At 46.0% G+C, this 26,405-nt stretch overlaps 1 protein-coding gene across 4 annotated transcripts in view; it reads right to left on the bottom strand.

The window, feature by feature from the left end:
* Positions 1-26,405, bottom strand: part of adgrb3 (adhesion G protein-coupled receptor B3) — a 109,206-nt gene that overhangs the window by 65,954 nt on the left and 16,847 nt on the right. The window lies entirely within an intron of this gene.

Here is a 26,405-nt window from a genome sequence, read left to right as displayed (position 1 = left end):
CCTCCCTCCACCCGACCCATCCCTCCCTCCCTCCCTCCCTCCCTCCCACCCAGGAAAAAGAAAACACAAAACAAAAAGTGAAAGTAAAAAATGTGTAAGCCGTCGGAAAGCCACAGAGGAGGAGGGGGGGGGGGGTCATGGACATAACATGCTATTGATCCACAGTTCCTAGCTCATAATTCATAGTGATCGATGTTGTTGGGGTTTTCTCCTGTTGGTGGCCCGGTTCACTACAAAGTGAACCTTTAGTGAAATTAGACAGTTAGACAAATGTATTCTGAGCTGGGTTTTTTTAAGTTTGATTTATTGCCCTCATTGTTGCCCAATGGATTTACAATATGAAATCTGAATGCATTGTGACTTTGTGAATTATTTTGACACTGTATTATTGATATCCAGCCTTGAACTGTAATTCACACTTTGTGTTACATTTGGTAAAGCACAATGAATTTTTGGATTGACCTTAACACAAAGTCCTATATGTTTGTGGATAGTTTTAGTAACAAGGTATACCGTACATAGTGACGGTTTTTTTTGCGACACACAAGTGGTTGCATGTTTGTAGTTTTCAGATGGACATACATAGGTGACGGACAAATAACAAGACACACACAACGCTTTTGTTAGATTGATTCACAACACAATGTATAATCCATTGTCGTCAATTAAGTCACACAATTAGGATGCTTGACATGGCTTAGGGGTGCCCTCTTGGCGTGGATAGGAATTATCGTTGGTTTAGCATTGAGGTATTCAACCCTCGGCATCATATAGCTGCAGAATGAACTGTTGGCTGGATGGAAGCAGCGTTCTGGCTTAAGCACTGGGTGCGATGCAGCAGGCGTTTGAGATTCTGCAAGTCATACCAACAGGCAAAAAACGAAAACCAAAAATAAACCTGACTTTTGACATTTCAGAACCCATCTAAAAAGAAAAAAAAAATATATATACATGGCAAATAAAAGACTCATTTTTCTGTCATAAATAAGACGTGGGTTGGTTCGGGAGGTTTTGAAAAACACAAAGGGGGAAAACAAGCCCGGTTTGGTGTAACCCGATTTCCAAAAAGGTATTTCCCCCTGCGTCACTTGATCTCATCCTCATGTTTGGGTCAAATTAAGGCAGCCAGGGCAGCGCTGTGTTGTACCTCCTGCTGGAAGAAAAACAGCCCCCCCCCCCCCCCCCCACCGCCCCCACACACACACACACACAGGTACACTGTGTGGTGGCAGTTGCTCTGAAGCAGCGGGGAGGTCGGGCTCATATGCCGCCGGCCCATGCCCGGTTGGTGCTATTACATGCACTCTCTGCTGCAGCAGTCTGAGTGTCTGAGTGTGACTGAGCGTATATGCTTCATGCCCTGACGTGCCGTCTCTTGTATCACGAACCCGTTCCCAAAGTGATTATTCTGTACGGTTGACACAACAAAAAACCAAAGAGGTGTGTGTGTGTGTGTGTGTGTGTGTGTGTGTGTGTGTGTGTGTGTGTGTGTGTGTGTGTGTGTGTGTGTGTGTGTGTGTGTGTGTGTGGGAGATAAGCAGACAGATCTCGAGGATTGTTCTGCAGGAGATATGATATGAATGCACGAGGCCCAGGAGCCTTCACCGGAGGGATAGAGCATTTGCGCCCGGCCTCCTCGTTGGTTAATTGGGGTTTGAAAATAACTGGAATACACAACCACTTCACAAGTGGATTTGAGCTCAAACCCCATGACAGTGCGCTAAAAGTCAAACTAGGGGCAAAGTCATTTCGTAACAAGCAACGTCAAACTGTGAAATCACAATGGGCAATATCAAGGTTGGCTTTTCTTTGTGTTTGAACTCGAGCATAACAAATCCTTCCCTGGCTGCACCATCGTTCCTGCCCGTTTGTTATCATTTTTCAAGTAGAAGGTAGTTCTCTCAAAATAAACTCTATATAAAGAGGTGGTACGATTGAACACTGAATGCAGGCTCACAGTGGCCCTCTAGCAGTTCTTACTATCATCAAAGCGGAAATTAACAGAAGGAGCAAAGTGAAGGGAAGCGTTCGGGGTCCCTGATATGTCAAGTTGAACATTATTTCAGGACAAATGGTCTAAGTGAGCGCGGAACAAAGCCTGAGCCAGAACAAATGTGGGACCTATCGATGCAGGGTGCCTCTGTGAGCTTGCGTCCGCATCACATTGGGTGTTTTATCGCACTGCGTTTCCCCTCGTAAAGAGGCAATATGGCAGCTTTAGTGTACGAATCATCTTCGGTTGGACTAGTCTGACATTAATTAAGAAAGATTCTCCCAAAAAATGATGTGAGCACAGAAGACTGTCTTTGCGAGATTGACCGAAACACTTTCAAATATATATATTTTTTGCTAATTATCAATCTCACCATTCTTGTTGTTTCTAGCTCAACCAATAATTACATTATGCCGGGACCCTAAATAATAGGGGGAGAAAAATCATTTATTCCTTTAATATTCACGAAACGTTGGGAGTGACCTTAAGAAACTGCCATCTATAAATCCAGCCGGCCATGCCAGAGCAAAAAAAAAAAAAGGCTAATATTTTCAGACGACAATTCATTCACCTTTAAATCTCCTTTCATTTGTTATTGTGGTCAGTTCATCACTTCAATTCCCCCGCATCTGACATCAGCACAGGGGTAACTAGGATAACATACATACGCTGCAAAGCATGAATTACAGGCTAAAGGTTGTACAATCGCAAGTTCCACACTTTTTACGCTGTTGGGGTTTGAACAGGTTTGAAAGATAAAACTCAAAATCGTTATTTCACATAGATATGGAGGTGAATTAATTGGGCTGACTGGAGGGGGGTAAATTTGCAATAATCTTTTTCATGTTGCTGATAAACTACGTTATAATGTCTGAGCTGTGCGGCTTGTTCTAGCAATCATGTCTGGATCAAATGGATCATGCTATCAGCTCCACTGGGAAAGAGCATGTATTTCGGACCTTTAAGCCTTTTCTTATGATTCTCTACAGGATTTGGGACTGACATTTGGCCTAGTTTTGAGTTTTTTTGTTATTCTATGTAGTTCTCGACTTGGGTGGTTAAAGTCACAAGCTTCGATGCACTTTGTAGCCTTTTTCCTAAATCTCAAGTGTTGCGGTTTATGGCCAGCATGTATTGGAAGGACTATTGTTAGATGGGTTCATATTTTCAGTATGTTTCTGAAGTCGTACAGTAGTGTTACAAAGTACAATGTTGTGAGAAGCTGAAGCATGGATGTGGTTGGAGGCAGCTTGATGGTTGTTGTACTCAGTCTGACAGCTACTAAGCTGCATCCAATAACATAACCTTAAACAACGTATTTGTACAATTAAACCAGAAATATGGATTATTCCTCTATGTCTCCGTGGGGTCCTTTTGTTTCATGTCCAAACCAATTCCACATTTCACAGTGTATTCTTGAAACAGTATCCGCCCCTTCGTGTTTACCCATGGTGTCATTGACTTAATGTTGCATACGATGACCATATGGCCGAAAAGACCCATCTGTAAATATCGCTGCCACTTCCCTAGGTCGAGGACGCCCGAGTCCATTGGCTGTCCTCCCTCATCACATTTCATTGAACAGCGTTTGACAGCGTTGGACAGGGGCTTGTTAGTGAGGTGGCAGACATCTCTGTGAAACATACTGAAACATGGCGTCTCAGGGAGAGCCCAGTTCTTTGTAGGAGTGTGAGACGATAAAGGGGCTTCGGCTGGGACCCACACAGGATTAGCTTTTAGCAAATGGAGAGCTAGCTCCTGGGGACCACAGGGAACCAACACGAACAGAGTGGATTCCTCCTTCTTTATTTGGGTGGGAAAAAAATAAGTTTCTTATTAACGTAATGCCCACTTTTGTACATTTTGTGGCTATTTGGAGGGGTCTTACCGAGCTGAACTCAATTCCCCACGTCAAAAATAAGAGCGCTGAAGGGAAATCCCGCTCACTATGGGAAACTCAGTTCCCATTTTGTACCACTTACAACATCAAAGGAAGGGTTACTAGGTTGTATGCGTGCGTTATGTTTTTTCAGATGAATGCCGCTACATTGAAAAACCTTCATTAATAAGGTTGGTAGCCGGAAAGCGAAAAGTGACGGTACGATATCACCTGACTAATGGATGTCATTAGCAGACAGTCACGGCCGTCACATACAGACACAGGCCTTATTCGAGGGACTGATATGAATTGCTTCGGAGCAGACAAACCGGAGACCGGCCGCGATGCCTGCCAATGTCTCGGAATCTGCGTCGCTTATCCTATCGAGCTTTAAGCAGTGCTTGAGTTGGCCGCAGAAGACCACCTTGGACGGCGCTCAATTCCTCTCCGGCGCGCGGACAAGTTCTGCTGCGTGTCATTTCATTGAGAGGCGTGTCGAATCCAGGAGCCTCGTCAATCAGCGCTACGGCGAACCTCGCATGGAATGAGCACCGGCCCAGAGTCCGAGCGTGAGAGTCTACCGGCGGCTGTGGGGTCGTCCACCCGCTGGCCCCGCCCCTACGGACGGACCGGCTGTGCTTTTTATATATTAAATATTTGTCGGGTCATCGTAAACTTGATGGAATGTAGGAGTTCAAAAAGTAACAAATTGCTATCTGCCATCTGGAATATAATTCTGTGTTTTTGTTTAATGCTCATCCTGTTTGGTGAGTTTGATGACATACTAACACTATTACTATATAACTAGTACTTCTAGCAATGCTCCTAGTACTGCTATACAACTTCGAATGCCGCTACTTTACTAGTACCACTTCGGTAATACACAAGTAATTTTTACATACCAATACGATTATTAGTAGTACTACTACTACTACTACTAGTAGTAATACCACTATTTCTACTACTACAGCTTCCACCACCACTACAATGCTAGGACTACTACTTAGGATTCGTATAATAATTATCAATAGGCTGTATAAAGTTCTAATCAAGATTAACTACTCTGTGAATCCCCTAATAAGAACACGGATAATGACATTAAAGGTATCCATGTACGGTTATCACGTGAACTTCACTATGAGCAGTACCATATGCCAAAACTAATTAAAAAAAAACTCAATTAGGCTTTCATTAGGAAAATGAAGGGGTTGCAAGGAATCAGATACAAATTATGAATTGTCCTTTGAGACACACAATTATCCATCATCTTCCTTCTACCATCTGTTTACTTTCCTAATGACTTAGATTGGAGCCAAATTAAAATTCAGAGCGACTGCAACTGCACCGCGTTCTGAAAAGTCATGTGAACCGGGCACCAAATGACATAATGAACAGAGCTCGACGAGCAGTTAAGAAGGTACGCAGCATCTCCTTGAGAACACCCTGTCAGAGATAATTTACTGTAGATGAGAGACCGAGAGAGAATCGGAGATCGAGAGAAAGAGAGAGAAGGAGGGTGAGAGAGAGACCGAGATTGAGAGAGAGAGGGTGAGAGAGAGCGAGAGAGGGACCGAGGGAGAGGCAGAGAGAGAGAAACCGAGACAGAGTGAGAGACAGAGCGAGAGAGAGAGAGAGGGTGAGCGAGTGAGAGACCGAGAGGGGGACCGAGATTGTGAGAGAGAGGGTGAGAGAGGGCGAGAGAGAGACCGAGAGAGAGACAGAGAGATAGACAGAGAGAGAGAGAGAGAGAGAGAGAGAGAGGGAGAGAGAGTGAGAGAAAGAAAGATGGGCAAAGATGGTTAAATTGCTTTTGGAAATTAAAAGGATAATTTACAACGCTAAAGGAGGTAGCCGGGGCTGAGCAGTACCGCGCAGAGCAACCTAGATGGAGCTCTGCTGTTATCAAATCACTTCATCCACGCGCGCTGTTGCCGGGTGCCCTGAGCAGACTACCTCCCTTTTTTTCCCCTCCTTATTTTTCCTTCTTTTTCTCCCCCTCACATCCATGGGAAATTTACGGCTTGTGTTCATTCGACTCAGCCGAAACATCCCTAACACTTTATATCTCCTAAATGTGTTGATACACACTTTCCCCCCCTGAATATTACTCATTAAACAGTATCAACAACGCTCTCCGTATAAAGAACTCACCGGGAAGATTATGGACTGCGTTTGGTTTTCTGGGGAGAAGGGGGGACGGTGGGGGTTTGTAAGGGGGGGGAGATGATGAAGGGATTTATTTTTGTGTCCTTTCTCCAGGCTAATGCTTGGAAACCAACGTAGCCCATGCATGCTAATACGGCGGCGGGCTGATGATACGTCCTGCCACTGGCCCAGCATGGGCCATGCTATCAGGGAATATAGGCGCCGCGGTGGCCGCTGCATAGCCCACACTCTGCTTTAAAGCCAACGCTGGGATTAAAGTCACCGAGCAGAATCAACAGCCTTCTAAAACAGAGGCGCTGTTCAACCACCCATGAGGCAAACTGGGGACCGCTGCAGACGCACACATAAAAGGAGTAGTGTGTGTGCGCCGACAGAGACGCGGACGGAAGCAGAATCCCTAATGAAACCGGTTCAGACAGGAGAGGCTGTTTACATGAGGAGTCCGCCCAGCTCAACCGCGCTCGCACTGTATCGACTTTTACGGTTTGATTCAGGACGTACGCGCTTCGACGTATAGATCGTATGGTGAGGTTTAACGGCCGGTACGACAGCGCTTTTGACGCTATGTTACACAGCTCGGTAAGATCCAGAGAACTAAAGGTGAATTTATACCTTTGTAACCTTTTCATCGTCCATCACTGTTTGAGAGCATGGGTGTCACATTTATGCCAAGGGAACCCCTGCTCCATACTATATTTTGAGTTTGTATGGAAACGACGGAACTTGGCGTCGTCCCAGGGAGGCATAACCTCAGAAGACAACCTGGCAATCAGGGAGCCCGCCCAACGCCAAGCCACCATGCCAAGCACTGCATCTGTCAACCGAGAAATATGACACAATTTTTAGCTCTTTTGCAACGGCAGCCAATTCCCAAAAGGGCCGACCATGTCCTTTTAACAGAATTTTACTCGGCGTAATGCAATGTAACTTTTGATTTAATGGAGTCCAAGACATGGCATTAATGGTTATTCCATCTCCCTATGCTAGGCAAACAGTACAACTAAGAGAACAGTGCCTTTGTTTTCATCGCGGCGCAAACCGTGCCAATTCCCCTCCTTGATGAAGTCATCCCTTCTCGTCTCTGATGAGTCTTCCATAATTCATGATGTCATGAATTTAATTTTATTATTTTCCTTCCCTTTCCCTCCCTTGCACCCACCCAACGTCTGAGCCCCCTTCGCACTGCGCGGCTTGCGGCGGTGGAACCCAACCGCTGTTCGGGGGCCTGCCAGCCCGCATCGCTTCAGGCCGCGTCGGCGCGTCGCGTCACGACACGCGGCGGAGCTAGCGATGGGGAAAACAACGCTCACAACGTCCGCTTGTCGTGGCTCATTTGGGGCGCAGCTCATGTTAAAAACAAACACGCCGCTCCCGTGTAATTAGCGGCGCCGGCGCTCCCACCGTGACGTGCGTCATCGGAGCGCCGCGTGACCCTAACCAATGTTTGTCGTGGGATGGAGGCCGGCATCGGGCAGCGGTGGCTTGTAGGGCTGTCACTCCGCGTTCGCTGCTCGTAGCAACGGCTCTGAGGACCCCTGTCGCGCCGTGTTTGTTTGTTCGTAGCGCTGGACTTTTGCTTTCGTCGTCGTCCGACTGAATTTACGATGAATGTGGAGGTGGGTGTATAGTGTGAGTTACATCACATAGCGTATCAAAACACCCGGCTGTATTTAAGCTGAATGTAGAGTTTGGGTGTATAGTGTGAGTTACATCACATAGCGTATCAAAACACCCAGCTGTATTTAAGCTGAATGTAGAGCTGCTGCTTGGTGCATAGTGTGAATTATATCACCAAACGTAGCAAAACACCCAGCTGTGAGTTGAATGTGGAGGTGCTGCAGACAGTGGGTGTATAGTGTGAGTATGTTATATCACAAAGCGTAGAAAACCACCCGGCTGTATTCAAGTTGAATGTGGAGTTGCTGCAGACAGTGGATGTATAGTGCGAGTGTGTTACATCACAAAGCCTATCAAAACACCCGGCTGTATTTAAGTTGATTGTAGAGCTGCTGCAGACAGTGGATGTAAAGTGTGAGTATGTTATATCACAAATCACCACCCAGCTAATTATTTATTTTTTTCGGGGGAGGATTTAGGTGTTCACTGCCTTCGGATGCTTGAAATATTATTTTGTCACCTTGGAGATGAAAGGGATACGTGATAAATTAGATAAAATCATACTTCACTTCTTTTTTTTTTACCACTTAGTCATCATTACATGAAGGAGGAAAAGAGGTCTTCATTCAACACAGCCGTCTAAAAAGGATACCTTAATATTTTGTACCCGTGACCAACAGAGCAATTTCATGGTCATGGAAGATTGTTTAATTTAATTTCCATTGTGTTACGAGGTGGATGTCTTCATTGAACATTTTCCTTTTTTTACATATTCTGAGCATACATTCGTATCATCCAAAAAGAAAAAGAAACCAACAATTCTGGTAAATAAAGCAATCAATCGAGACATTATTTCAAACCCCACATTCAATTGAAACCTACAATTTACTAAACAAACGTTACCAATTCAACAGACCTTTCGTTCTTGAATGAAAATTAAAAAGCTATATGAAAAGCACCACTAGCTTCGACGCATAGCCGTTTCAAAAGACTGAGATACGGGTGAATCGGAGACGATTCTCTGAAGCATCAAGTAACCTTGATGCTATTTTGGTATCCTGAGAGAAATAGGCTATTGCCCCTCTGATTTCATAAGAGCCACCAAACCGCTGCACTCAGGGGCCCCGGGAAAAAACAGATAGGCCTAGGACTTATACATAATATATAAATATGAATAAAATATTGGGACAACATAGTGGGCGGATGGTTCACTTTCTATGTTTAAATTATGGATAACTATTATTATTATCTATTACTTAAAAATTATGAATAAAACCATTGTTGTCTTTTGGTTTTAGTTTTTTGTTTTCACATATTTGGACTTTTGAGGTCATTTCCTTCCAGCCGCCATGCTGTTGTTATATAATAGTTAAGAGACTCTACAACCGACTGTTGAACAACACTAGTGTTCTCTTGTATCTCATGTGGTTCTCCCTATCTAGGCCCTTTACCTCTTACGGTCGTGGAGGTGAATCCCCTCCAGCGAATCAAATACGTGCATTACATTCCTACAACATGTCCACCGTTAAAACAGCTCAAACCACGAGAGGATCTGATAATGAAAAGGCTGCACACTGATATCAGACCCAGGATGGGTTGACGCCGTGGCGTTCACACGGGAAGGCGAAGCGCCCGAGATCAGGTCCACAAAACGGCGGATATTCAACCGTGATCAACCGCACCAGACTCCAGGAGAAACGATGCTGAGCGGTTCGCAGCAGTGGATGCACAGCGCTGGGCGGTCGGGATTAAACCGCGGGCCGAGTATGAAGTGATGGATCCTCGCTCCACCCAGCTGCCGAGGCGGCCGCGAGAGGTGCGAGCGTCGGAAATTAATCGTTTTTTAATGTGCGCGTGGTGAGCGTCCGGCGCCTCAGAGCTATGCACCATTAATGTGGTCAATTAGCTGTTCGACAACTCACCGATGGCCGATGCATGGAATTGATTAACGCCCCACCAGCTTCAGCCTGCAGGTGGCCACGTTCAGAATATTAAGTATTTGGTCAGAATTCCTCATGTGCGCGAGCTCAATTAAGCCTCTCCTTCAACATGGCCGCTTGATTATTGGATGCCCCCAGGCCTTGTTAGGGGCGGGATGGAGGGACACAGGGACGCCTCTCCTAACCCATACGCACGCGCGCACACGCAAACACGCAAAAGACAGACAATCACGCACAGGTAATTATACACACACACACACACACACACACACAGACTCACAGGCATACACACACGCACACAGACAGGCAATCATTCAGGAACATATACACACACATACACAGGCATATACACACGCACACTGGCACACACGGCATAGGCATACAAACGTACACACACACCCACACACAGACACATGCACACACACGCACACAGAGACATGCACACACACACACACACACACACACACACACACACAAACTCTCTCCCTATCCCCCTCCCCCATTTTTTAATCGCACCAAAAAACACGACCGCGACCGCTAATCTTAATGATTGGTTTTATTCCTGAGACCTAAAGTTAAAAAGAAGCAGAACAACCCAAACCCCGAGTCCGAAGCACCTTGATCCACCCTCTGCTCCGCGCGGCCATTACGACATTAGGGAGGATCGAAGAGCATTATCCCGCCACACAATGGCTCCGGCGGTCCATGCAGCCGCGAGGTGGACTGGACTGGAATGGGGAGCAGGAGGAGGAGGAGGAGGAGGAAGAGGGAGAGGAGGAGGAGGAGGAGGAGGAGGAAAAGGGAAAGGAGGAGGAAGAGGGGCAGGAGGAGGAGGAGGAGGAAGAGGGAGAGGAGGAGGAGGAGGAAGAGGGGGGGGAGGAGGAGGAGTAGGAGGGGGAGGAGGAGGAGGAGGAGTAGGAGGGGGAGGTGAGGAGGAGGAGAAGTAGGAGGGGGGGTGAGGAGGGGGGGGGGGGGGAGGGTTTCTGCACAGGTCGGCGGTGGCGGCAGTCGGGGGGTGGATCTCGAGCCCCCCCACCTCACGGGATAGCTACGCCTGAACGGTCAGTCCAACCTATTGTCCGTCAGCCCGTATCACGGTCGGCTATACCCGTCTGCCAGGCGGGGCAGTAAAAGCCGGTGTGTGCGCGTTTGCCTGTTCTGTGTGTGTGTGTGTGTGTGTGTGTGTGTGTGTGTGTGTGTGTGTGTGTGTGTGTGTGTGTGTGTGTGTGTGTGTGTGTGTGTGCGCGTGTGTGTGTGTGTGCACCCGAGCGGGCCGGGGGTCGCGTCAGATCAGGGGAGGAGGAGGAGGAGGAGGGGATTTCGAACCTGGTTTCACCCCGGAAAATAAATCAAGAAAGAAAAACTCAATCGCTGGTGTCGCGACGCATGCCCGCCGGTGACGGATGAGGGGTTGTTTAAGTGTGCGCCGTGACCGCGCCGCGTGTCCGGAACACGCGGACGGGATCAAACATCCTTGAAGGACCCCGTATCACGCACTGCATCAAAACAAGGCGGCCTTGCCCTCCCCGCGGTCGCCCCCGCCGCCCCGGTCTGCTTGCGTCATCGGTACACACACGCCGGTCTGCCAGGCCTGGCCTTCGATGCTGGCCCGTATGGTTGTTAAAGCTCTGAGTAATTCCTAAGAAGGAGTAAAAAAAAAATAAAAAGCTTCTCCCGAGGCTCGCTGTTCCACACAGTTTACAGTGCAAAGGATTATCTGTTGGGAGTGTGAATGACAAAACCATTACCTTCCGGTCTCCCGCGTTCGACGAAGGAGAAGAAGGGTCTTAATGGGCTTTTCAATGCAAAATAACCGAGCGGAAGGATGCATATATATTTTCCACTCTAATCAGCATAAGGAAGGGGGGGGGTAAAAAAAAAGCTGTCTTTTCATGCGTTGTCCTTTCGCCTAATCTAATTAGAATGTATTATACCACGCAGAAGTTCAAGGACATCAATAGATTCATTTCCCCTCCCTTACACACACTGCAGTTGTTCGGCAGGCCCCTAAAAGGGGTGCTGTTCCAAATGGAGAGAAAGTAACCATTTATAGCCAAACAATCAGGCCTCCTTTGTCCAGGCCACCCGGAGCATCAGTCAATGTGCATTGGCTCTAGCATTTGACCCATTCTTCTGCTGAATCGGTCGGCATATGAGCACTCAGACAGGCCCAATGAATCGCTCCCCGTTCCGGGATGCCACAGAATAATTTGTGTAATTTTACCTTCACTACAACAAAGGCAATGTGGACTACTCATCAGTGGACTTCACAAAATCAAATCAGTCCCAAATGGAGAAGTATGTGGTACTTGGACAATAGTTGTGCGGTGTGTGGGTTTGTGTGTGCATTGTGTGTTGTGTGTGGGTGTGTTGTGCGTGTGTATTGTATTGTGTGTGGGTGGGTGTATTGTAAGTGTGTGCATTGGGTTGTGTGTGTGTGTGTATTGTGTGTATCTGTGTTGTGTGTTGAGTGTGTGTATTTGTCTTTGTTTGTGTGTATATGTGTATGTGTGGCCCAGCAGTGTTAAATATAAAGTAATGAATTTGTCTTGGAGAAATGCAATATCGCCACAGTGCTGTATAGTTTGGAGGTCATAGTGATAATAACTTATAAACAGAGTTGTTTTGTATGCCACAGAAAAGCACCAGGGAAACTGCTCCCAATGGGCGTAATGGAACTCCATAGAAATGCTGTGTTATTACAAGACAGTGTGAATTATAAATGAACACAACACCACCAACGTTGCAGATGCATATTAAGTATCATTGGTGAACATCTTAACACAATTGCAGGTGAGGTTATTTCGTGCTCACAAGCAATTTAAAATACCACCCAGCACTATTAAATGGGACAGCAATCGGCAGGGTGGACTATGAAATTTGCTCTATTTTGCCTGCAAGTTTTTATTTCTTGGGGTAGATTCGCGGAAGAAAATAAGTATTTCCACTGTGTTACCGTAGCGATTTTCCCCGGCTTTGCGACTATAACTCCGGTTGGTGAATCCCCCACAGGGGTTGGGGGAGCTAGGCTGACATTCAGCCACTCAGATGCATCCCCTTCTCTAACTCCTACTTTTGATCGTGTCTCCCTAACACTCAGTGAAAGTTGTGATTGAATTTCACAAGGTTCACGGATAAAACAACTCCTTTCAAACCACTGCACTCACGATGATTATTGCTTGTGTATAGCACAGACGCCCTCTCACACACACACTCTCACGCACACACACACATACACTCACTTCACACATCACACACAAACACACACACACATCACACACACATACAGACACACTCAGTCAGACACTGTGGGTCCGTTAAGTAGGTCAGCGTTGCTCACATTTCATCAAGGTAAACACAGCAAGGTATCAAAGCAGTGATCACAAGGGGGATATGCAGGCGAGGGTATACCAGTGAAGAAGAGCAGAGCGAAACACACACACACACACACACACACACACACACACACACACACACACACACACACACACACACACACACACACCTTTTGTGTGCATCTCGTGAAGTATTCCTTATCAAAGACGTGCGTCGGCACCATAGTTGTTGAAATAAAGAAGATAACAGAGGCAGAGAGTGGAATGGAAAGGAACCAAAAAAAATAAAACAGGTACTTTCTTAAGCTCTGGGGAACAGACGAGAACACTAAGTGAAATTAAATACGGTAATTTGAACAAATGGATAAATAACGCACAAAATACAGATTACTTTTTTACACTAACCATAAATGTGGTGAGTCACACACAGTGGAAAAAGCGACGTTGTGAACTGAACTCTCGCACTCGTTGAATAATGCCCCCTACATATGTATGGTGCATCGGCTGAACCCCTGATGGAATGCAAAAAGCTCAAGTTAATCAGGGCAGACGGCACTCACCATAACTATATTCACACATGAATGGGAAAGCACACTATTTTCATTTGCAGTTAGGGCAATCAGAGTCTGCTGTTGTCCGAGACAGACCTAGCATGGAGACAGCAGACAGAACTCATTATATTATATGATACCCTCAATAATTCATTATAAAACCAGCCCCCCCCCCCCCCCCCCCCCCCCCCCATTTTAATATGTTGTAGCCGAAGCTCAATGGCCCCTTCAAGATCAGCTTCTGATTAGCTTATGCCCCCTACTTCTCCGCAAAACCCTTTCTCAACATCCACTCCAGGCTTCCCACTTTCTCCACGCTATTAGGGAAATGACAGCCGCAACTTCCTGGGGGAGGCTCTCACAAAGAGACGAATCAATTGGAGATTTTCTCTCATTATCTGCCCGCTGTCGGTCGCCAAGTTGTACATTTATCCACGGCCTCCCCTCCCCCCCTATCCCCATCTTTTTCGCCCCCTTTTATTTTATTTTGTTCCAGTCGGCTGGAAACTTTCCCTCTCTCGGCGTACCAAAGGACAATCTTAAAATCTTCTCACACTCCGATTAAGTGGACCGTGGAATACTCAAGGCGATGAAAAAATGATTCCTTTCAAGCCCATCGCTCGTCTGGAGTCCTCCCCGAGGTTCACTCTCGCCAGCCCGTTTCCAGGCTAACGCAATAGTGCTGGAATTAGGTCACTGTTTCGCTAAGTGTAATGCACATATTAATACTGTTGTCCACGGGATTATGAGGACGTACATGTAGAACTGTTATTAAAGACATATCAGGGAGGCCATGACGCACCCACGACTACACTGAGGAGACCGAGAGGAACGTTTCCTTGCCGTCCACAAGACGTTTGGCCTATTTCTTGTTGAATAATGCTTATTAGGCGTTAACAATCCCTGATTCATACACAGTTGGAATCAGGGATTCCAACTGTACCACGACTCTGCACCATTTTTACTTCTCCTACAATTCGATTCCTCCCTGTCGTAATTACAAGTCAATATTACAAAAAAAACAGACATGAATGTATTTTCTTCTGTTACCACAGAGGGTGGTCCCGTAGTGATTAATCCTGCTGCCTCACGGCGAAACAAGACCCAGGATTCAAACCCGGGACTTTCTATCCGGCTTTCCCGTGTTCCGGATTCCAACTACCTCAAAGTAAGAGGCTCTTACAGAGGAAGTGCTTAAGACACGGAGGACCCGATGCTGAGTAAGCCATCGCTGGGTAAACACAGGTTAAGAATATAACTGCTAAACTGCCTGTGCGTCTTTAAGAGTTCCACCGTCAGGGTGATAGCGACGTTTCAACCGGTTTATTTTCCATCTGTGTGCTTTATTTGCATAATATAAAGCTTGATTGAATCAAAGTCTCTCCGATGTGTGTGGTTCCAAAAATAACCAACCCGCATATCTCGCACTAAGGAGTATTCATAATTGAATCTTAAACTACGAAAAAGTTTTGCTGTTGCCTGGCAACCAAGTTAATCACTGCTCTCTGTGTACCCTTCTTGCTGTTACAGGAGCGACAGGTACTTTTTTCATTTTGTCAACGAATATGGAAAGGGTCGGTGATGGGGGTAACAGTAATAGAGCACTTTATTCATTCAAGAAGGGGGATTTTAAGTGTTGCAAATTCAGGCGTTGAACTTCACTGTGGGGTTCAACGCCTGAGTGAAGTGAATATCAAAGAAAAGAGGATAAAATAAGGTTTGTGTGATGGAAAATGTGTGGTGTACCCAGGTTCAACCGAATGGAACAAATGAGGGTAACAATAAAATATGTATTGACCTTTTTTTAAAACGGTTGCTTACTATTCTTGAAAAGAATACATTTCCAAATGTGTTCCGTGTGCGTCTGGTATAAACCCACGCTGTATGGAGTGAGCAATGAGCAGCAGGCCAGTGACGATGGCCTGGGGTCATACCACGTGAAGTAAAACAGGGGGCGGGATCTTATAGAGGTTTAGAGGTGTGTTCGACTCCAAGCCTGGATGTGCTGGGTAAGATCCTAGCTGTACGTATGTACCCTGAGCAAGGCATCGCTAGCCGCTACCTACTGAGTGAAACGTATCCAAAACAATGCACATCTAAATGTCTGTCGCAGGCCTGCAATAAAGCGGCCTGAATAATGCTGCCCAAATGAAATGATTGGAGGGCGTGTCTGATGTCTCCTACTTGCCTGCACCCTCGGCCAGTGCACTTATTGCGCACGAACGGAGTCTTCCACAACACTGGGCAGAGCTAATGCTAACGCTAGCGAGCTAGTCAGGTGTTTTGGGGGAGTGGATTTGGAAGGAGGAGGGAGTGGCTTTGGAAGGAGGAGGGAGTGGCTTTGGAAGGAGGAGGGAGTGGCTTTGTAAGGAGGAGGGAGTGGCTTTGGAAGGTGGAGGGAGTGGCTTTGTAAGGAGGAGGGAGTGGCTTTGGAAGGAGGAGGGAGTGGCTTTGTAAGGAGGAGGGAGTGGCTTTGTAAGGAGGAGGGAGTGGCTTTGTAAGGAGGAGGGAGTGGCTTTGGAAGGAGGAGGGAGTGGCTTTGTAAGGAGGAGGGAGTGGCTTTGTAAGGAGGAGGGAGTGGCTTTGTAAGGAGGAGGGAGTGGCTTTGTAAGGAGGAGGGAGTGGCTTTGTAAGGAGGAGGGAGTGGCTTTGGCTAGTTCCTCCAAATTGCCTACCCTCGATTAAAACCGTACGGCAAAAATATCTTTGACAATACTTCTATTTTTAGATATGGTCATTATTCCTGAACAGCCCAGATACATGTAATCAGACTCCCTGCTGTACTGGTGTGAATCCAGTGATACTGTCATACATATACTGTACATACAGCGTCCCCACACTGACACGATGGACTTTAGCAGCCCTGCGTCCGCCTGCGTGCCGTGAGTAAGAAACTCTGCGGTACACAGCTGTCTCGTTAGGGCCATAAAAGAAAAGAGTGGGCCGGGGAAGTAAATGTCCAGAAAGCATCTGCCCGTACCCAGCGATGTGCACGCACAACAAATATTAAATCAGTGAGTCTGTGTGTGTGCGTGTGCGTGTGTGTGTGTGTGTGTGTGTGTGTGTGTGTGTGTGTGTGTGTGTGTGTGTACATGTATGTGTGTGTTTGTGTATGTGCGTGCGAATGTGTGTGTGGATGCCTGCGAGTTTAAGCATGTTGGTACATGCGTGTGTACATATGTGCGTGCATGCGTGTGTGTGTGTGTGTGTGTGTACATGTATGTGTGTGTTTGTGTGTGTGCGTGCGCCTGTGTGTCCATCCCAGCTCAGCGGCGGTAGGAAGACGCACAACAGTACCACCCACCTTCTATGGGCCTTGACAGCGCCTCTGCATGACAGATAACCCAGACACAGAATGCACCTGAATAATGCAGGCAGGCACATCCTCCCGTGGTGCCCAGGCACACACTAGGGCTTTGTGTGTATGCTTATGGGTGCGCGCGTGTGTGTGTGTGTGTGTGTGTGTGTGTGTGTGTGTGTGTGTGTGTGTGTGTGTGTGTGTGTGTGTGTGTGTGTGTGTGTGTGTGTTTGTGTGTGTGTGTGTGCTTATGTATATTTGTGCACGATGGTGTGTATGTGTCTATGTGTGAGCGTGTGTATAAATTAGTGCATGATGGTGTGTAAGTGTGCGCAACTTTGTGCACAAGGATGTGTGTGTGTGTGTGTGTGTGTGTGTGTGTGTGGGTGTGTGCAGGACGGTGTGTCCTGCAACAATGTTGTGTGCGTGTTTATAAATAAGTGCCTTATGCGGTGTATGTGTGTGCACATTTGTGCACAAAGATGTGTGAGTGTGTGTGTTTGTCAGTGAGTGCAGGATGGTGTGCATGATGCGGTGTTTGCGTGTGTGCATAATTTCGCATGTGTGTGTGTGTGTGTGTGTGTGTGTGTGTGTGTGTGTGTGTGTGGTTGTTGGTGTGTGTGTGTGTGCGTGCATGTATATCTAGATACGCCAATTCTCGGTTCCCTGCATGGTCGCTCTCTAGACCAACTACCCTTCCGTGTGTAGTGTATCTACCGACGGCCACGACATCTCTGGACATCTTCCACCTGGCCCCACCGGGCTCCTGAACTTAACATGCAGCCCGGTGTCAACGTGGGCAGAAACACTGAGGCCGCGGCGTGGGCATCGACCTCTCTGCCTCGACCGCTCTGCAGATCCCCACAGCGTATTTCTGCTTATTATCACCAAATGTTGTGTTTGGGAGCACTGTGCCCTTTAACCCCTCTTCCGGACAGAGCACCTGCCAGATGCATGTTCCCTCCATGAGCTAGCTACACCTCCTTTTAACCGAGATTCAGCACTTTGCCTTTTGTGTTTTGTTTTTTTTTTGTTCTTCAACGGAGCATGTATTTTTTCAGCTCACGGGCAGGAACAATGAGGCGTTTTGCAAGGCGGAGCGTTTCCACATGTTCCCCGCTCACAACGCGGATCACCTTCAGCGTTCTTCAAACTCTGAAGTGATGTGCTGTCAGATCAGTCCCTAACCCTCCCCACGCCATTAATCTAAATTAATGCTCTGACAAATATGTCATAACACCGAGTGTAAAATATGATAAATGCTTGGGCTGGCCCATCAATAACTAAGCACCATTACACAGAAAAGTATTAGGGCAGAGAGCAGAAACACGATTTCACATCACACTTGAATATCCCCCAGGCAACAATATGTTCTCAACGCATCCACGAGCCATTGAGGTGTTTTACATCACAACAATATCAATATAAAGATGCGTCTAAATGCTGACAAGAGACAACCATTTTTTTTGTATGTGTGATGATCCGTCAATGGATAATTAATTTAGAGAGCCAAGATAATGTTTTAATGTTGTTTACCCTCAAACACGAACTGAAGTCAAATAGCTATTTACAATTGCACAGTGTTTGGGTCCTGGAATCACATGTAAAGATAAGAATCTATAATATCATAATTAATGTTTTCCCCTGAGTTGCCCTTCTCGGGTTTTGTATAAATTGCAAATGCAGAGAGAGAATAACAAATGGCAACTACCGGGCACATTGTGCAGTTTTAACTTCATTTAGCTGTCACGAATTGAGCATCAGCTGTCTCTTTGCAAAGCATCGGTTACACATTGTGACTTTTCATAAAATAATAACTGAGTCACTGATGGCGCTATTGTGCTGGCATACTGCTGACACCAGATCCCAGGCAGTAAACAAACAAACACATAAACAGACCAACACATTGTGCAGCCGCATTTGTCCCTCATGTTGCAGACATCTCCAAAGGGCTCAGATGATCAGATCAGAGAGGGTAGGATTCAGGGCTTCGATGAAGTCACGTGTTCAACATGGCCGCTTATCCATCCCATAATGCAGCCGAGGACTATTTGAAGGATGCACAGCCTGGGACTACTTTAACACTCAATGGATTACTCATTTTACTTTTGAAGTTTAGTGTTTAAGTTACAATCCCAATGTGCATATAATGGTTCAATTGTCTTTATATGGGTATAAAAACGGCACTGTGTGTGTGTGTGTGTGTGTGTGTGTGTGTGTGTGTGTGTGTGTGTGTGTGTGTGTGTGTGTGTGTGTGTGTGTGTGTGTGTGTGTGTCTGGCTAACCAACCAGCGAGTGAATGCAGAGTGAGTACGAGGGTTAAGCCTTCCCCAGAGACACACTCTGAATTCAGTATCCAGAAAGGTTATTTTAACTTTAAACAAGGTGACCGTAGAAACAAACGACGATGAAACAAGGATTAGGGAAGAACAGTTCAAACACGAATGCAGAAAACGCAGAGCCTGCATGACAACTCAAACCCAGGGTTTGAGTCTCTCCACCCTCTTCACGTGGCTGGGTATGGTACAGCCATACGTACTAGAGCCCGACCGATATATCGGTGGGCCGATATTAGGGTATGGTATGCCTTGAATCATTAGGCATATCGATATATATATATTTTTTATTTATTGTTATTGTGTTTGTTGTTCAAAGGACTTTGAGTTTCATATCTTAAGTTTGTATTTTACATTTTATTTATCAGAACTTTAATACATTTTGATTTAGACTTTTCTGTTATGACAATAAAACGATAAAATAAAGGTAAAACACACACATACACGCACGCATACAGTTTATTTTTAAACTGCATTACCTTATTATTTGAGTGAGGACTCATAAATAACTACAAATAACCAATGTTAGCGAAATCTGTTTATGTTTTACCCGTTTCTGGAATTTCTTTTCAAAATATATATATCGGAATATCAGAGTTTTTAAATCACCAAATATTTGTATCGGTATCGGCCTTAAAAGTTCTTTATCGGTCGGGCTCTAATACATACCGTACCACAGGCTTTGCAGTGTATAAAACCCCCATCTGATACGTGGTACACCGCTGGGCACCGCCACGGGGCCCCTTAAACACTCCTCCCGGCCCTCACCCTGTCTCTCTTCATTAGCCACGCGCCTTCCGAGAGCTTTAACGACATCAGGCGGCCTGGGCCCCCCCCCAGGTACCCCCCAGACAGGCTCCCCTGGAGGGGCGAGCTGCCTCCAACCAGACCAGGAGGGGGGCAGCTCCAGTCACCAGGCCTCCCCGGGTAATGAGGTCGAGAGAGAGGGAGAGATGGGGGGGGGGGGAGGAAGAGAGAGAGAGAGAGAGAGAGAGAGAGAGAGAGAGAGAGAGAGAGAGAGAGAGGGGGAGAGAAAGAGAGAGAGAGAGAGAGAGAGAGAGAGAGAGAGAGAGAGAGAGAGAGAGAGAGAGAGAGAGAGAGAGAGAGAGAGAGAGAGAGAGAGAGAGAGAGAGAGAGAGAGAGAGAGGCAGGCCTCCTGGCCTGCTGGGAGCCATGAACCACTGGTGACTCAGAAGGCAGCATAATGGGGCAACAGCCAAGACAAGAGAGAGGGAAGAGGAACGGCCGCAGTCAGAAGCATGTCACAAGCGCTGGGGGCCGGGCCAATAATAGGACATGTTTATGAAAATATCAAAATAAAACATGCCATCGGGGAACCCACTTTTGTTCCGCAGGGGAAGAGCACATGCCCGGTGTTGAGCGAGCTGATCTTCTATCAGGACACACAACCTCTGTCTTTGTTCTTCGTCTCCCTTTTCTTTTGGCGTGTCATTCAACACACTTCCTGCTTCTCATTTCACTTTCACTCGTTTCATGTCACTTGCATAACGCTTAACCGACTTGAAAATAACCCTGATAAAATAGGTTATTGCCTTCCTCCTAAGACACACACAGGATCTCATCCACCAGGAAATGGATGCTGCATTTATAATCATATTATTGGCTGGAATAAAATAGTTTTTCCAGATTTATAGGCAGAGGCCAGTGTTTGACAATATAAGGCTAAGGTCAGTGTTTAGCGAACCAACACATGCCCACACACTGATGTGTGCCAACGTTAGAGCCGACAATAGCAATAAGACCAAAGAACTACGGAAAGTTCATGACGCTGTGTTGGACCAGTATGCATGTTTACATATATATTATATACACATGTACATCGCAGAGGGTAAAGGTTGGTGAATCATTGCAGGGATATGGAACAAATGTGATCTCTATTGCTGCTTATGAGGATTGGAGTAAAATTTAAATAACAGTGGACAAAGAAAAACAAACAAGCCTCATTCACTTTACCGTTCAAACAATACATTTCATTCCGAAGGCATTTAGCAAAGCTGAATGGCAACGTGAACAAGATGATGTTTCCGTGCTCGTGATTGTGGTTAAAGCTGTAGTAGTCGTCATATTATTATCACATAATATATTTTATTTTATATTATTTTAAGTCGGCGTTGATACCTTTTTTGGCTGAACCAGCATCTATGTGGATTACTTTCGTATGCGCCAATGGAGTCTGTACGGCTTTAATAGTCCTCAAATAAGCGTTGTGTGTATACAAACTTCAGTTACATGGTTTGGCGGAGTTAATTGGTGAACACACATGTATGCACAAAAATGCATGCGTGAATATTCATGAGCCTAAATTAGCATAGGGGTTGAAACGGCTGATGCATTGGTCTTCCTCATTGGCCCAGTCTTGTGGGCAAATGATAGACAAAATATACATATTGACTCACACACAATTTAACTCACGAAAGCAGTTCAATTGAGGTCACTTCTTTGCATATTTACAATGTTTATTAATAATTTTGAAATGGCCCAGCGCGCTTCAATGGACCGACTAGAGAGATTACTCTGCGTGTGTTAAAACATTTGCGAGGCTATAAACACGTTATACTGTATGTTTGAATTAGGCATGCGACGTGGTGTGGGGTTTCAGCAGAGCCACTTCCTATCAACATGTGAAGCCTAAACTTCCATTGGAGAAGTGTTTTAATACAATGATTAAAACAAGTGTGGACACATTTTCAGGCACTATTATTCAAATGATCGCTCAAATGCTGTTCGCTGGAAATTATAACATTGACAAAGAAGAGTCCAACAGGGGAAGTAACACATCAACAGAGTAGGTGGCAGATCTCCACATGTTTGCTCTTTCAAAGACAGCGCAGACATTATCTAATGGATGTCTTTTTTTTTGTCTTCTCCCCAGCTCTGTCTCCTTGAATAATTAACAGGGGAATCTGCATGCTCCATTTTTCGCTAAAGACACAAGCTATTCCGACAGGCTTTGCTTGACAGGCTTTGCCTTAGCCCCCAGAACGTGAGGGGCCTTCCAAACAAACCCCCTCCCTCTGCTTGTGTCCATTAAGAGCGGGGGAGGTATGGAGGGAGGGGGGGGATGGGCAAGGGGGGAGAGGGATGGCTGTCTGTAGCCCCAGTAGCTGAGTTCGCTAAAGCGTTGCTTGCCATGCTGAAAGGGGGGGGGGGGGGGTTCGGGCAGAAATCATATTGCTCGTGCGAGATTCATCATGTCTGCTGTTGCGTCTGATGGCTCCACTTCATCTGGGAACCACTCCGGACCTCCACGCACACGCACGCCCACACACGCACACACACACGCCCACACGCCCACACACGCACACACACACGCCCACACGCATGCACAGACACACACGCACGCGTACAAACGCACGCACCCCGCGGTCGAGCACCTGCTGCTCATTCGCAATAGACCCACTTTCGACTATCCCTGGAAGATTGCATTTGTATATGCAGACCACTGCCCCCCCCCACACCCATCCCCCAACGCCCCCATAAATGTTAATTTCCATACACGCTGTAAGGCCTATCTATCAGCCAATCAGAGAGGAGAAGATTGTTCTCTTTTCTGATATTGCAGCCAAAACATCTCAATATTTCCTCCCCCTTCAGGAGGTCTACATCGCGTGGCTCGGTGTAAATTAGTTTCTGGACAAGTGTGACCTCGGGGCTCAATGCCCAAAAGAAAAAGAAAAACATTGTTTTTTCTTGGTTGAACAGCCGCACAATATAGCAGATCTATATCAACGGTTTTTATGAAAAGAAGCAGTTGGAATCGGAAAACAACAAATATGATTGTTTGGCAAGGAAGAACAAAATGTGCTTGTCTCTAATATGTTGGTAAAGTACTGAGGCGTATTCACTCAATGGGGTCTCAGTTAAAAGACGATAAGCAGCAGGCTTATTTTGGTTCGCCCTGAGTCTGAAATCCAATTTATGTAATATGCAGTAAATGTAGATTATTAGCACTTTGCATTAGGCCCTATATGATGATAAACTTGTGGGAAGAATCGGCCCCCTAGCTATACATCATTCCATTTTCTATTCTTGCATCAGTCTATGAGTATTATTATAGGATTATTATATAAATGTTAAATTATTGTATAGTATGTAATTCATGAGAATACAATAAAGCACTTTATTTCCAGTCAAAGTTTCCATGGCAACCTCACCAAAAGGTAAATTCTGCGCTTTTATTTTGTCTCACAAAGTTGGGCCTTTAATGGGATTTATTTCTGTGTGTTGCGTGTCCTCTGCCTCGACTGGGTTTTTAAGTGAATACCAAAGGCCCCTTCTCCGTCACGTAATTCCTTCCTTCTCCCTCTTTTTCGCCCTGCGGTGATGCCTCGGGAAAAACAGACTTCGATAATCTGCAACTCATTAACCTCTCCTGCCCACCGTTTTACTGCTGTGTCGGCAACATATGTCACGGCAGAGTACAGCAAAGGCACTTTCTAAACAGCGCGCGTGTGTGTGTGTGTGTGTGTGTAAAGCCACGCAAATGACAAAGAAACCACAGACACACTGGAGGCTGTATGGAATATCAAGGCAAATGAAGGGTGAAATTCACCTGACGCACCCGACGGGCAAAGCCTTTTCCACTAGGCCCAGAGTCGTGGAATAATGTGGGCAGGCAGCTGCAGACACTCTGAGCGACCTGCCTGCGATAAGTGCTGACATTAGAGAAGAGCAATCTCTACGTCTGCCCACTAACCCTGACCCCTACGTTGGGCGGAGGGGCTTTCTGTAAGGCCCGGGCGGGAACTTTGGCCCTCAGATGCGATGATTGAAGTGTACTGCTTATGTGTTGTTCGCAGGGGATAGCACCAGAATGAAATTGATAAAACAGATAAACAAACTGAGGACATCATTGGGAGCACTGGGGCAGTCGGAGACCCTGTACGAGGTGTTTCAACCACGCGTTGCTTGTAAGTGTGAATTCAGGCTTTAAACAATTGCTAATTAATCTATCAATCGTTTGATTTTGCCAAACCAAACTTCCAAACACATACTGTTTATCCCTCCTCGCAGCATGCACATTTACATTTTGCCAATTCAAATGCACTCATTTTGCCAAATGGCTTCTAAGCGCATTCCTTGTCGCCTCGCGCCATTAATCAGTTTTCATAAGAACCTCTCGGCTTTTTTCTTTTTTTTTTTTCTATTACTTGTCACCTCGCCATCAATGAGGAAAGCTGCAATTATTGCACTTGGGTAAGTGTTGAGACAATAACTCAACAGCCAGGCTCGGGCCGCTGCTAAGCCAATGCTTCGGTGTGAGGATCACAGTTTTTACTGCAGGAAGTATGGGCTCCCGAATGGCCCACGCCGCGCGGAAACTTCAGGGGATCTGCATGGGAACGCCGTACATCCTGCTCCCCGCGGAGAGACATATTTATAGGCTCTCACTCGCGGCCGCTGAGATAATCAATAGTAACATTAAAATCCAGTTGTTATCCAGTTCTCTAAAGGAGGTTCCATTACATTTGGGGCTTGCGTATTGAAAGTCATGGGGCCGGCTATCAGGTAAAATGTCACTTAAAGTTTAAGTAATCACAAAGTATGGATTTGCAATAATGCTAACAGCGGCGGTATGGCGCGCTGTGGCGCTCGTTGATATTTACAGTTGGTACAAGTCAACAGTAGAATCTAGAATCCACACGCGTTTCATTTCCCACACTGTTTTTATGACCGGGTTGCTAAGTATCGACGTGATTTAACGCGCGTATGCTTTCACTCCCATGTTCCTTCGAGGACAGTTAGTCAGGATAGTCCAACGGTTGACTGTTCAACTCCCAGATAGCAGTTTCTCGGGTCAACCCCCCGGGTGTCCGCAGCCTAACTGTAGGCCTGCTTGAGCCAGTCGCCCGATCCCTTGACCGTCTTCACCAAAGCATCTACCTTGAAGTGGCTTTCAGATGAAAGCCACCGCTCACTGTAAGACTAAGTTCGGTGTGATCTAATACTTCCGCTGTTGTCTTGAATTCGCCCGGTCTCTCTCCTATATAAAGATCAGCCCGTGGGCGGCTGCCGAACGACTCCGAGGGACAGCCAGCTGGTATGGGCCCTCTGAGGAATAGCAGCCACGGTAACAACATGAGTGTTATGGGTATTAACGGGGCGAGCTGTTCTCACTCGCATACATTACGGCTGGGGAAATCAGACCCACCGCATGAGGCGACCTATATGACCACAGGTTAATACAGCCGGGACGGTTTCAATTCCAAACTCTGTTTAGAGGTGACTTTGTTTTTGCGTCATAGCTGCTCATCTTCGTTCATATATTCGGTTGGGGTTATAGGCTGTCTCCGACACATTATTCAGTTCAGAGCTGTGCCCTGGTTAAGGGAGCTAACGATGGCTAGCGCATCGAGATGATGAACATGAACGCATGTCTGAGTTATCCGCAGCAATCATCTCCATGGCAACCCAGACTATCCAGCCTCGCACCAAAATTCTGCATCTCCCTTAAGTCCTAATCCTTCGATTAAGATATTGGATTTTCTTTATACATTTTTTACTTAATGATAATGTAGTCATTTGCAGAAAGGTTTACTTCCCAGGCATTTTTTTACGATAACAAACATACCTGAATGGCCTGTCCAATGGACTTCCACTATTGATTAGTAATTCTAAGAGGTAAAATATTGAACGTTGACAGTTAAGCTTATTGACTTTATGCTTGCCATACAGCTTTTTTTTCTTTATGAATGCTGCTACAACATAATGAATGTAAAATGGTTGAGAAATCAGAATAGATTACTATATTCCTGTTTTTCTATATCCAGAAGTCTTATGTATGCATCTCGCACACACAAAGACATACACACATATGCACTCACACATACACACACACACACACAGAAACACGCTGATGGGATTAAAGGCTTAAATATTCACCCAACTAGACAAATTTTCTATTGATGTTTCTATTGAAAACAAAGCGATTGCTGAATGGTCCAAAGACCTAACAGAACTAGCAGACCCGCACAAAAGATCTACATTTGATTTGAATAGCTCAAGGTTAGAAACAAGGTCATTTCAAGTTCCGCAATTTAGATAAAGTTGCATTCTAGGTCTTGATTCCGCACGCTATTTACCTTTTCATGCATTTTCCAAAGCATAAATTTGTATTTGTAAGTAAATTTGTAAGTGTTGAGTTCATGTTGACCTCGTAGCTCGCTGCTCCCTGCAGACTGGATGGACCCATTGCAGCTTTGAACACATTAAGCTTGTTATTGTTCATGATGACTCAACAGAGCTTTTGTTGCATTGAACTGCGTTGCA

Source organism: Gadus morhua, chromosome 15 (assembly GCF_902167405.1).
Source record: "Gadus morhua chromosome 15, gadMor3.0, whole genome shotgun sequence".
In the NCBI taxonomy this organism is placed as follows: Eukaryota; Metazoa; Chordata; class Actinopteri; order Gadiformes; family Gadidae; genus Gadus; species Gadus morhua.
This window is presented reverse-complemented; position numbering and strand designations above follow the sequence as displayed.